This window comes from Drosophila biarmipes, chromosome X (genome assembly GCF_025231255.1).
Source record: "Drosophila biarmipes strain raj3 chromosome X, RU_DBia_V1.1, whole genome shotgun sequence".
Taxonomy (NCBI): Eukaryota; Metazoa; Arthropoda; class Insecta; order Diptera; family Drosophilidae; genus Drosophila; species Drosophila biarmipes.
In genome coordinates this window covers 570,015-584,841 of record NC_066611.1, presented here as the reverse complement: position 1 = coordinate 584,841, position 14,827 = coordinate 570,015, and the positions used below count along the sequence as shown (strand labels likewise).

The following is a 14,827-nucleotide window of genomic DNA, read 5'->3' as shown; positions in this document are numbered from 1 at the left end:
GCCCCGCTTCAACTCTCGCACCTCATGCACTCTGACGCCCAAAGCAGGCGCTACCTCTTTGCGGACCTTGTCCGCAATTTGCCTCCCTGATAAGGCCGGATCATCACATGCAACGACTGCCGACCAGGTCTCCCGGATTTTCCGCGGTGCGGCTACAGGGGCATAGGGGGCGACAGGGGCAGCAGGTGAGGCGATAAGGTGCGCGCCTCTAGCAGCGGCGGCTGCGTATGAGACGGCCGAGGCAACCGGTGTCTGCTTCTTAAGGCGGTCCTCAAGCACTCCAATCCGTATAAGGAGGGCTGCAACAACCTCCTCGTAGCGGTTGGCTACGGACTGCACCTTCACATTTGTGGCCGGGTTGGCATAGGAGACCATGAACATCCTACCGATCTCCGATCGGATGTCCCCCATCTCGGCAGCGACGGCACCATTACCTCTCCACTCCCTATCCGAGAAGGATTTTAGAGGACTGGCTGGTGCAACGAAGGTCTTCTCGTGTTCAGCAGAGGATGCAGCAGCGGCGGGGGCTGCGGGAGCGGCAGGGGCTGCGGCAAGGGCAGCGACAGGCGCAGCGGCAGCGGCAGCAGCAGGGGCAGCGGCAGCGGCAGCGGCAGGGGCTGTCGCAGTGTCAGCGGCAGTTGCATCCAGTGCCATCAACTTGCACCTAGAGGCGTCCCTCAGCGGCGCTTTATTGCGCTTACCTCTGGGTCGTCCTCTGCCCCCACTGCTTCCCCTACTACTAGCACTCTCACTGCCAGAATCTCCAACATCCATTTTGGGTGGCGCCATCCGCCGGTTATCGGCAGTTCCAACCCAAAAGCTTTTCCACCAAGGACTTACCCCTTTATTATCAGCTGGTCGGAAAGCTCTATCAGCTGATCAGCTGATAAAAGTTTAGCGATGACACAAACCGCACAGCTGTTTTAGGCAAAATGTGCCTAAATAAGCCTAACTCCTCTCTCAAGAGAGCGCCTCTCTCGTGACACACGTGGCGCAATGGAAAATTTCCAATGGGAAAAACCCAATTTCACCCGGTTTCACCACTTTTACACAGGGAAAACACGCGCACTGGGTTCGCAGGCACAAAACACGAATTTTCGTGCTGTTTCTAGCTTCGTATCTGGTCTCTATCAGTCAATATTGGCTACACTCGCGGAGCGTACGGAAAACACGTCTGTTCGCACGAGCAATCTAACACCGACTGTGTAGATAGGGACAGTAGGAATCTCGTTAATCCATTCATGCGCGTCACTAATTAGATGACGAGGCATTTGGCTACCTTAAGAGAGTCATAGTTACTCCCGCCGTTGACCCGCGCTTACTTGAATTTCTTCACTTTGACATTCAGAGCACTGGGCAGAAATCACATTGTGTCAACACCCGCTAGGGCCATCACAATGCTTTGTTTTAATTAGACAGTCGGATTCCCCAAGTCCGTGCCAGTTCTGAATTGATTGTTAATTGATAATCGTTATAATTAATAAGAACTAATTGGTTTAACCCAATTAGTATTCTTAAAAATTTTAGCAAGAAAGTTCCACAATTGGCTACGTAACTAAACTATCCGGGGAACAAGTAACTAACATAAATGCTAGAAACTCTATTTACCCAGAACGAGCACATAAACCATGTTATTGTTTCCCAATCAAGCCCGACTATCTCAATCTTCAGAGCCAATCCTTATCCCGAAGTTACGGATCTAATTTGCCGACTTCCCTTACCTACATTATTCTATCGACTAGAGACTCTTCACCTTGGAGACCAGCTGCGGATATTGGTACGGCCTGTTGAGAAGTTTGCGTGTCCCCACCATAAATTTTCAAGGTCCGAGGAGAAAATATCGACACAACAGTATATGTCATGCTCTTCTAGCCCATCTACCATATCTCTCTGCGAAAGACTTCCATGGTAGTACGGCTATAAAACAGAAAAGAAAACTCTTCCGATATCTCTCGACGGCTTCTTTATGGTCGTTCCTGTTGCCAGGATGAGCACGAGGCCCATATTTAATAACAAACGGATACTCAACAGGTTACGGAATTGGAACCGTATTCCCTTTCGTTCAAAATTATTCAAGTATATTAATTTAGCTAGATTTTATATAATATATATATTTGTTTGGCATTTGTATTTTACTTGAAAATTTTCGGCTTTCGCCTTGAACTTAGGACCGACTAACTCGTGATCAACCACTGTTCACACGAAACCCTTCTCCACTTCAGTCCTCCAAGGTCTCATTCGATTATTTGCTACTACCACCAAGATCTGTACCAATGGCAGCTCCATGCAGGCTTACGCCAAACACTTCTACGCATACCATTGTACCTTCCTACTCACTAAAGTTTCAAAATTTATATTACAAGTAATATAAATCATCTACTTTAGCGGTAATGTATAGGTATACAACTTAAGCGCCATCCATTTTAAGGGCTAGTTGCTTCGGCAGGTGAGTTGTTACACACTCCTTAGCGGATTTCGACTTCCATGATCACCGTCCTGCTGTTTTAAGCAACCAACGCCTTTCATGGTATCTGCATGAGTTGTTAATTTGGGCACCGTAACATTACGTTTGGTTCATCCCACAGCGCCAGTTCTGCTTACCAAAAGTGGCCCACTGGGCACATTATATCATAACCTTGAACTTCATATCAAGAAAGTTAAGGTTCTTACCCATTTAAAGTTTGAGAATAGGTTAAGATCGTTTCGACCCTAAGGCCTCTAATCATTCGCTTTACCAGATAAGATTATTTTATATAATATTAAAATGCACCAGCTATCCTGAGGGAAACTTCGGAAGGAACCAGCTACTAGATGGTTCGATTGGTCTTTCGCCCCTATACTCAATTCTGACAATCGATTTGCACGTCAGAACTGTTTCGGTCTTCCATCAGGGTGTCCCCTGACTTCAACCTGATCAAGTATAGTTCACCATCTTTCGGGTCACAGCATATATGCTCAAGGTACGTTCCAGTTAGAGGCATAAATAATATAAATATCATTATACATAACTATATAGAACGCCCCGGGATTGTGTTAATTAGCTATAAATAGTTAAAAAACTAATCCCATTATTAGTCAAGTTAATTACGCTATTAGGTTTATATCCCAATAACTTGCACATATGTTAGACTCCTTGGTCCGTGTTTCAAGACGGGTCCCGAAGGTATCCTGAATCTTTCGCATTGTTAATCCTACAAGTGCATATAATAAACACAAAAATCAATGATAATTATGCCATTATATAATTCCGAAAAATTAACGCACTGTATTCATATAAATCTATCAGCACTTTATCAAATTAATAACATTTATTCTGTGTTAAAATGCAAGCAAATTAATTTGAATAAACTATAAGTTATATTTTATGATAAATTTGGTATGCTAATAGATTACAATGTCCTTATATGGAAAAAATGCACACTATTATCATAATATTGTTTAAATATTACAATTCTAATGATGAATTTTCCATAACGGATATTCAGGTTCATCGGGCTTAACCTCTAAGCAGTTTCACGTACTGTTTAACTCTCTATTCAGAGTTCTTTTCAACTTTCCCTCACGGTACTTGTTTACTATCGGTCTCATGGTTATATTTAGTTTTAGATGGAGTTTACCACCCACTTAGTGCTGCACTATCAAGCAACACGACTCTTTGGAAACATCATCTAGTAATCATTAACGTTATACGGGCCTGGCACCCTCTATGGGTAAATGGCCTCATTTAAGAAGGACTTAAATCGTTAATTTCTCATACTAGAATATTGACGCTCCATACACTGCATCTCACATTTGCCATATAGACAAAGTGACTTAGTGCTGAACTGATTTCTTTTCGCTCGCCGCTACTAAGAAAATCCTTGTTAGTTTCTTTTCCTCCCCTAATTAATATGCTTAAATTCAGGGGGTAGTCCCATATGAGTTGAGGTTGTGTATAACTTTTATATGCAGTTAATTCTTTATATATAATGATAAAACATTTTATTAAATTCGTTATATTAATAATATCTGTATATAAATGGCATTTGTTTGATTTAACGAATCAACGAAGAACAATAATATTGTCAACGGTTTTCTATTTTCTAATCATTAATAAGAGACAATTCTAGATAAATTTTTATGCTAGACATTTCTCAATATCATTTGATTGAAAAAGAAAATATTTCTCTTCGTTTTTCACATTCAAATTATTTACTAATGTGAGATAATGTTTTTCATATATTTTTTAATATTATGAATAAAATAATTAAATTATTATTATCCAATAATATACCATATGCTTATAAAATTTCATTATAAAATTTGTATAAGCAACTTAATTAGCTTAGTCTTACAACCCTCAACCATATGTAGTCCAAGCAGCACTATAAAATTAATTAAAGTACATAACAGCATGGACTGCGATATGCGTTCAAAATGTCGATGTTCATGTGTCCTGCAGTTCACACGATGACGCACAGTTTGCTGCGTTCTTCATCGACCCATGAGCCGAGTGATCCACCGCTTAGAGTTTTATAAATTGGTTTCTTAATTTTGTCAAATATGTTTTTATTGAAAGAAATTAAAAATACACCATTTTACTGGCATATATCAATTCCTTCAATAAATTTATTTTTATACCTAAAACGAATGCTGCGAAATGTCTTAGTTTTATATAACCAATATATATCAAAGTATTTCTTTTTAAATTGCATTTATTGTAAATAAATATATATATATATATATTAATACTTTTTTAGCGATATAAATTGAAATTTATATAAAACATTAACCTGTATAAAACCAGGTACAACATTGTACATTTTAGGTTGTTGCATTATCCAATGTATGCGCATAACTGAGATGAACAATACATATCGCAACGCGTGTATATTATGGTCCATATACACACAGTATTTTAATTGTGTTTATATACAATAATAATTTAATATTATTATTTTAATAATTCGATTTGCTTGTTCGAATTTTTATTTGTTTGTTTTGGCTGCTTATTATTTCTCTCATATGTATTAAATACAATATATAATTTTAATATTTGCATTATTTCGATTTGCTTGTTCGAAATTTCATTTGATCTATATTAGATCATATACATTTTGGCAATTCATATTTTATTTGTATTACTATAATGTATTTATTATAATATAAACAAATATTTTATTAACGGTAAGGATATACAATAATAATTTAATATTATTATTTTAATAATTCGATTTGCTTGTTCGAATTTTTATTTGTTTGCTTTGGCTGCTTATTATTTCTCTCATATGTATTAAATACAATATATAATTTTAATATTTGCATTATTTCGATTTGCTTGTTCGAAATTTCATTTGATCTATATTAGATCTCATATACATTTTGGCAATTCATATTTTATTTGTATTATTATAATGTATTTATTATAATATAAACAAATATTTTATTAACGGTAAGGATATACAATAATAATTTAATATTATTATTTTAATAATTCGATTTGCTTGTTCGAATTTTTATTTGTTTGCTTTGGCTGCTTATTAATTTCTCTCATATGTATTAAATACAATATATAATTTTAATATTTGCATTATTTCGATTTGCTTGTTCGAAATTTCATTTGATCTATAATAGATCTCATATACATTTTGGCAATTCATATTTTATTTGTAATACTATAATGTATTTATTATAATATAAACAAATATTTTATTAACGGTAAGGATATTAAAACATTAATGATCCTTCCGCAGGTTCACCTACGGAAACCTTGTTACGACTTTTACTTCCTCTAAATAATCAAGTTCGGTCAACTTTTGCGAAACAACCGTAACACGCAAGGCGTCACAGTGATCACGTCCGGAGACCTCACTAAATAATTCAATCGGTAGTAGCGACGGGCGGTGTGTACAAAGGGCAGGGACGTAATCAATGCGAGTTAATGACTCACACTTACTGGAAATTCCAAGTTCATGTGAACAGTTTCAGTTCACAATCCCAAGCATAAAAGTGGTTCAGCGGTTTACCCGGACCTCTCGGTCTAGGAAATACACGTTGATACTTTCATTGTAGCGCGCGTGCAGCCCAGGACATCTAAGGGCATCACAGACCTGTTATTGCTCAATCTCATTATTGCTAGACGCAATTTGTCCATTTAAGAAGCTAGTGTCCTTATAATGGGACAAACCAACAGGTACGGCTCCACTTATATAAACACATTCAAACACAATAAACATTTTACTGCCACCATGAATGAAGGCTATATAAGCTTCAACACCATAATCCTGAAGATATCTATTTAATATATTTGAGTCTCGTTCGTTATCGGAATTAACCAGACAAATCACTCCACGAACTAAGAACGGCCATGCACCACCACCCATAGATTCGAGAAAGAGCTATCAATCTGTCTTACACACTTATGTTCGGACCTGGTAAGTTTTCCCGTGTTGAGTCAAATTAAGCCGCAGGCTCCACTCCTGGTGGTGCCCTTCCGTCAATTCCTTTAAGTTTCAGCTTTGCAACCATACTTCCCCCGGAGCCCAAAAGCTTTGGTTTCCCGGGAAGCGACTGAGAGAGCCATAAAAGTAGCTACACCCAATTGCTAGCTGGCATCGTTTATGGTTAGAACTAGGGCGGTATCTGATCGCCTTCGAACCTCTAACTTTCGTTCTTGATTAATGAAAACATCTTTGGCAAATGCTTTCGCTTAAGTTAGTCTTACGACGGTCCAAGAATTTCACCTCTCGCGTCGTAATACTAATGCCCCCAAACTGCTTCTATTAATCATTACCTCTTGATCTGAAAACCAATGAAAGCAGAACAGAGGTCTTATTTCATTATCCCATGCACAGAATATTCAGGCATTTGAAGCCTGCTTTAAGCACTCTAATTTGTTCAAAGTAATTGTACCGGCCCACAATAACACTCGTTTAAGAGCACTAATGCAGGTTTTTAAATAGGAGGAACATATGAAAAAATACAAGTATCTAAGCACATGTAAGAACTCCACCGGTAATACGCTTACATACATAAAGGTATAGTACTAACCACAATTGTAAGTTGTACTACCCGTATGAAGCACAAGTTCAACTACGAACGTTTTAACCGCAACAACTTTAATATACGCTATTGGAGCTGGAATTACCGCGGCTGCTGGCACCAGACTTGCCCTCCAATTGGTCCTTGTTAAAGGATTTAAAGTGTACTCATTCCAATTACAGGGCCTCGGATATGAGTCCTGTATTGTTATTTTTCGTCACTACCTCCCCGAGCTGGGAGTGGGTAATTTACGCGCCTGCTGCCTTCCTTAGATGTGGTAGCCGTTTCTCAGGCTCCCTCTCCGGAATCGAACCCTGATTCCCCGTTACCCGTTGCAACCATGGTAGTCCTAGATACTACCATCAAAAGTTGATAGGGCAGACATTTGAAAGATCTGTCGTCGGTACAAGACCATACGATCTGCATGTTATCTAGAGTTCAACCAATATAACGATCTTGCGATCGCTTGGTTTTAGCCTAATAAAAGCACATGTTCCATAAGGTTCATGTTTTAATTGCATGTATTAGCTCTAGAATTACCACAGTTATCCAAGTAACTGTTAACGATCTAAGGAACCATAACTGATATAATGAGCCTTTTGCGGTTTCACTTTTAATTCGTGTGTACTTAGACATGCATGGCTTAATCTTTGAGACAAGCATATAACTACTGGCAGGATCAACCAGAATAATGTTTTTATTCATATTTCATTCATATTTTTTGAATAGAAATTAGCAATATATATGTTGTTATAGATTTTATTTCTATCGAATACGGCCATTTTTATATAGCATTCGTATACGTTTGTTTTCCAATTTATACTTGTTTCGCCACTAATAATAACAAGTTTTTATTGATGTCAAAAAGAATCATATTCTTTATAAACACAATATTTATTTTTCATATATTTTCTTTATATATGCACATTTCATTCTAAAATATCATTTTTGTTCGACATACATAATATATTGTATCCACACATGTACAATTTTTGTTTAACCAATATAAGATATTGAGTTAATCATTTGTATTTTGACGATAAATTTAAAATTTATCTATATATATCCATATAAGTCTCTGGTAATATATAAAATAGAACCGAGTGTATATATATCATTATTACTACTATATTTATTTCTTAAATAATATATACTTATATATTATTTATATATATACTCTTTATTATATATTATATAATTTCTTAAATAACCCTCTTAATAGCTATTTTTTATTATCAACAATATAAGTTGATATTAATATTGAAAATGTATTCATAATTACATTTTTATATTTCTTTGGTAGACTTTTATGTACTATTATTATTTAATAATACACATATAATATAAATCATGTTAGCCTACCTCCTAAAATTAACGATAAAATTCGGAAACAATTTGTTATTCTATGTACAATAGAAACTTGTCCTTTGTTTCAACGTTATTATCTTTGGGCTTAAAATATTAACCGCGGAGCCAAGTCTCGTATTCAAATAAATGAATAAAGAAACAAATTTGACGGATAATATCTTCTCTACTGACATATGTCAATAGCAGACGGCCGGCCCATTGACCATCCTATAGTAGTTTTTGGACACGCTGTCTCCCATTCGGGTATATTCAATTTACTTTGCCACTCACCCATATAGTGTTCTCTTATATAATAAGACAACGCACTTTTATATTCATTATATGGATATATTGCCTTCCTCATATTTGCCACACCACCTATAGTAGTTTTTGGACACGCTGTCTCCCATTCGGGTATATTCAATTTACTTTGCCACTCACCCATATAGTGTTCTCTTATATAATAAGAAAACGCACTTTTATTTTCATTATATGGATATATTGCCTTCCTCATATTTGCCACACCACCTATAGTAGTTTTTGGACACGCTGTCTCCCATTCGGGTATATTCAATTTACTTTGCCACTAACCCATATAGTGTTCTCTTATATAATAAGAAAACGCACTTTTATTTTCATTATATGGATATATTGCCTTCCTCATATTTGCCACACCACCTATAGTAGTTTTTGGACACGCTGTCTCCCATTCGGGTATATTCAATTCTCTTTGCCACTCACCCTTATAGTATTCTCTTATTTAATAAGAATACTAAAATACTTCTCATATTATAGATGTAATCTATTAACTTCTCAATATCCATACGGTTTATGTATGGTATTGACAAAATCCTATGCATTTGCATAAGATTTATTTTGCCACAATTTATAGTACTAGTGCCGCCCTCACTAGGTATAAATATCTCATTTCGCTAGTAGTGTATGGGGAAATTCTACTAGCTATTCTCATAAATATGTCACTTATATGCCATATCTATACAATTCATGCACTTTTATATGTATATTTGCTATATTATACATTATTATGCCTTATAGGTATTATACCTATAAGCCACATCCATACGATTGCTTAATATAAATATATGTATAATTTTTTATACATATTTTTTTTTTATTTATGTATGGTTTTTTATTCATATCCATATACTGTATTCACTTTTATATGGATATGATTGGCGTTTTATATAGTATTGACAAAATCATAAGTTTGACCAATACGAGGAGAGGTCCGCCAACGACCACCTCCCTATAGGTGTTTTTGGACACGCTGTCTCCCATTCGACTGCTTACTATACTAGGGGCTACCCGCTCCGTATGATATTCTCTCATATAACAAGAGAATGCAAGAAATATTCGTATTTTATGAATATAATCCATTTATTTTTCAATATCCATACGTTTTACTTAGTTTTTTGTACGGTATTGACAAAATCCTATGCATTTGCATAAGATTTATTTTGCCACAATTTATAGTACTAGTGCCGCCCTCACTAGGTATAAATATCTCATTTCGCTAGTAGTGTATGGAGAAATTCTACTAGCTATTCTCATAAATATGTCACTTATATGCCATATCTATACAATTCATGCACTTTTATATGTATATTTGCTATATTATACATTATTATGCCTTATAGGTATTATACCTATAAGCCACATCCATACGATTGCTTAATATAAATATATGTATAATTTTTTATACATATTTTTTTTTTATTTATGTATGGTTTTTTATTCATATCCATATACTGTATTCACTTTTATATGGATATGACTGGCGTTTTATATAGTATTGACAAAATCATAAGTTTGACCAATACGAGGAGAGGTCCGCCAACGACCACCTCCCTATAGGTGTTTTTGGACACGCTGTCTCCCATTCGACTGCTTACTATACTAGGGGCTACCCGCTCCGTATGATATTCTCTCATATAACAAGAGAATGCAAGAAATATTCGTATTTTATGAATATAATCCATTTATTTTTCAATATCCATACGTTTTACTTAGTTTTTTGTACGGTATTGACAAAATCCTATGCATTTGCATAAGATTTATTTTGCCACAATTTATAGTACTAGTGCCGCCCTCACTAGGTATAAATATCTCATTTCGCTAGTAGTGTATGGGGAAATTCTACTAGCTATTCTCATAAATATGTCACTTATATGCCATATCTATACAATTCATGCACTTTTATATGTATATTTGCTATATTATACATTATTATGCCTTATAGGTATTATACCTATAAGCCACATCCATACGATTGCTTAATATAAATATATGTATAATTTTTTATACATATTTTTTTTTATTTATGTATGGTTTTTTATTCATATCCATATACTGTATTCACTTTTATATGGATATGATTGGCGTTTTATATAGTATTGACAAAATCATAAGTTTGACCAATACGAGGAGAGGTCCGCCAACGACCACCTCCCTATAGGTGTTTTTGGACACGCTGTCTCCCATTCGACTGCTTACTATACTAGGGGCTACCCGCTCCGTATGATATTCTCTCATATAACAAGAGAATGCAAGAAATATTCGTATTTTATGAATATAATCCATTTATTTTTCAATATCCATACGTTTTACTTAGTTTTTTGTACGGTATTGACAAAATCCTATGCATTTGCATAAGATTTATTTTGCCACAATTTATAGTACTAGTGCCGCCCTCACTAGGTATAAATATCTCATTTCGCTAGTAGTGTATGGGGAAATTCTACTAGCTATTCTCATAAATATGTCACTTATATGCCATATCTATACAATTCATGCACTTTTATATGTATATTTGCTATATTATACATTATTATGCCTTATAGGTATTATACCTATAAGCCACATCCATACGATTGCTTAATATAAATATATGTATAATTTTTTATACATATTTTTTTTTTTATTTATGTATGGTTTTTTATTCATATCCATATACTGTATTCACTTTTATATGGATATGATTGGCGTTTTATATAGTATTGACAAAATCATAAGTTTGACCAATACGAGGAGAGGTCCGCCAACGACCACCTCCCTATAGGTGTTTTTGGACACGCTGTCTCCCATTCGACTGCTTACTATACTAGGGGCTACCCGCTCCGTATGATATTCTCTCATATAACAAGAGAATGCAAGAAATATTCGTATTTTATGAATATAATCCATTTATTTTTCAATATCCATACGTTTTACTTAGTTTTTTGTACGGTATTGACAAAATCCTATGCATTTGCATAAGATTTATTTTGCCACAATTTATAGTACTAGTGCCGCCCTCACTAGGTATAAATATCTCATTTCGCTAGTAGTATATGGGCAAATTCTACTAGCTATTCTCATAAATATGTCACTTATATGCCATATCTATACAATTCATGCACTTTTATATGTATATTTGCTATATTATACATTATTATGCCTTATAGGTATTATACCTATAAGCCACATCCATACGATTGCTTAATATAAATATATGTATAATTTTTTATACATATTTTTTTTTATTTATGTATGGTTTTTTATTCATATCCATATACTGTATTCACTTTTATATGGATATGATTGGCGTTTTATATAGTATTGACAAAATCATAAGTTTGACCAATACGAGGAGAGGTCCGCCAACGACCACCTCCCTATAGGTGTTTTTGGACACGCTGTCTCCCATTCGACTGCTTACTATACTAGGGGCTACCCGCTCCGTATGATATTCTCTCATATAACAAGAGAATGCAAGAAATATTCGTATTTTATGAATATAATCCATTTATTTTTCAATATCCATACGTTTTACTTAGTTTTTTGTACGGTATTGACAAAATCCTATGCATTTGCATAAGATTTATTTTGCCACAATTTATAGTACTAGTGCCGCCCTCACTAGGTATAAATATCTCATTTCGCTAGTAGTGTATGGGGAAATTCTACTAGCTATTCTCATAAATATGTCACTTATATGCCATATCTATACAATTCATGCACTTTTATATGTATATTTGCTATATTATACATTATTATGCCTTATAGGTATTATACCTATAAGCCACATCCATACGATTGCTTAATATAAATATATGTATAATTTTTTATACATATTTTTTTTTTATTTATGTATGGTTTTTTATTCATATCCATATACTGTATTCACTTTTATATGGATATGATTGGCGTTTTATATAGTATTGACAAAATCATAAGTTTGACCAATACGAGGAGAGGTCCGCCAACGACCACCTCCCTATAGGTGTTTTTGGACACGCTGTCTCCCATTCGACTGCTTACTATACTAGGGGCTGCCCGCTCCGTATGATATTCTCTCGTATAACAAGAGAATGCAAGAAATATTCGTATTTTATGAATATAATCCATTTATTTTTCAATATCCATACGTTTTACTTAGTTTTTTGTACGGTATTGACAAAATCCTATGCATTTGCATAAGATTTATTTTGCCACAATTTATAGTACTAGTGCCGCCCTCACTAGGTATAAATATCTCATTTCGCTAGTAGTGTATGGGCAAATTCTACTAGCTATTCTCATAAATGCCTTCTTTATGTCATATCTATACAATTTATGCACTTTTATATGTATATTTGCTAATATTATACATTATTATGCCTTATAGGTATTATACCTATAAGCCATATACATACGATTTCATTTTTTTATTTATATATGGTTTTGTATTTATAACCATATACCGTATTTACTTTTATAAGGATATGATTGGCGTTTTATATAGTATTGACAAAATTATAAGTTTGACAAACACTTTTTTAAGTCTTTTAGTTAAAATTGTCATTTTTAATTGACTATCTAAACACTAGATATATTTGCACATGGAGCAAAGAGTATAAAAATTGGTCGCGTCACTAATAATATCGCGATAAATTTTTACTACCATCAAAATACCACATACGTTTATATGTCCTCTTTATTTAATTTGGTTTCTAAACCTCAGGAATAGTTTTAATTATATGTGCGCTCTAAGTTGAATGAATTTCTTGAATCTCTTTACTTGAATTTCTAAGACTTAAAAATATTTATAAATAGATGTCCTATTGCATAATATTTTTTTATCGCTTCACTTATAAAATAACGATCCTGCCTTTCTACCTTTGAATAAACATTCATATAAACATGGAGAAAAAAACGTTCGCGTCACTAACAGTATGTGACGATAAAATTTTGCTAACATTAAAAGGAACATATTTTTATATGTCAACTCTTAGTTGAATTGGTCTATTGCTTAAGATTCTAGACCTTAGGAATATTTTTATATTATATGTTTGCCAATCTTCGCGTCACTAAAAAGATGACGATTCATATTGTTATTATTAGATGGTCGAGTTGTACTTATATTGATATGTTAATCAAATTGGTCTCTTACTTGAAAATCTAGACCTTAGGAATATTTTTATATTATATGTTTGCCAATCTTCGCGTCACTAATAAGATGACGATTCATATTGTTATTATTAGATGGTCGAGTTGTACTTATATTGATATGTTAATCAAATTGGTCTCTTACTTGAAAATCTAGACCTTAGGAATATTTTTATATTATATGTTTGCCAATCTTCGCGTCACTAATAAGATGACGATTCATATTGTTATTATTAGATGGTCGAGTTGTACTTATATTGATATGTTAATCAAATTGGTCTCTTACTTGAAAATCTAGACCTTAGGAATATTTTTATATTATATGTTTGCCAATCTTCGCGTCACTAATAAGATGACGATTCATATTGTTATTATTAGATGGTCGAGTTGTACTTATATTGATATGTTAATCAAATTGGTCTCTTACTTGAAAATCTAGACCTTAGGAATATTTGTATATTATATGTTTGCCAATCTTCGCGTCAGTAATAAGATGACGATTCATATTGTTATTATTAGATGGTCGAGTTGTACTTATATTGATATGTTAATCAAATTGGTCTCTTACTTGAAAATCTAGACCTTAGGAATATTTTTATATTATATGTTTGCCAATCTTCGCGTCACTAATAAGATGACGATTCATATTGTTATTATTAGATGGTCGAGTTGTACTTATATTGATATGTTAATCAAATTGGTCTCTTACTTGAAAATCTAGACCTTAGGAATATTTTTATATTATATGTTTGCCAATCTTCGCGTCACTAATAAGATGACGATTCATATTGTTATTATTAGATGGTCGAGTTGTACTTATATTGATATGTTAATCAAATTGGTCTCTTACTTGAAAATCTAGACCTTAGGAATATTTTTATATTATATGTTTGCCAATCTTCGCGTCACTAATAAGATGACGATTCATATTGTTATTATTAGATGGTCGAGTTGTACTTATATTGATATGTTAATCAAATTGGTCTCTTACTTGAAAATCTAGACCTTAGGAATATTTTTATATTATATGTTT

The 14,827-nt window shown here is 34.1% G+C and overlaps 2 non-coding genes and 1 pseudogene across 2 annotated transcripts; all 3 read right to left on the bottom strand.

The window, feature by feature from the left end:
- Nucleotides 1–1,148: 1,148 nt before the first annotated feature.
- LOC127010580 (large subunit ribosomal RNA) lies at nucleotides 1,149–3,931 on the bottom strand (annotated as a pseudogene).
- A 402-nt stretch (nucleotides 3,932–4,333) lies between these two features.
- Nucleotides 4,334–4,512, bottom strand: LOC127010597 (5.8S ribosomal RNA). Its single transcript, XR_007763330.1, has one exon. It is a non-coding gene; the product is annotated as a 5.8S ribosomal RNA (ribosomal RNA).
- Nucleotides 4,513–5,715: 1,203 nt separating this feature from the next.
- LOC127010537 (small subunit ribosomal RNA) lies at nucleotides 5,716–7,710 on the bottom strand. The gene has a single exon (XR_007763293.1). It is a non-coding gene; the product is annotated as a small subunit ribosomal RNA (ribosomal RNA).
- Nucleotides 7,711–14,827: the final 7,117 nt, after the last annotated feature.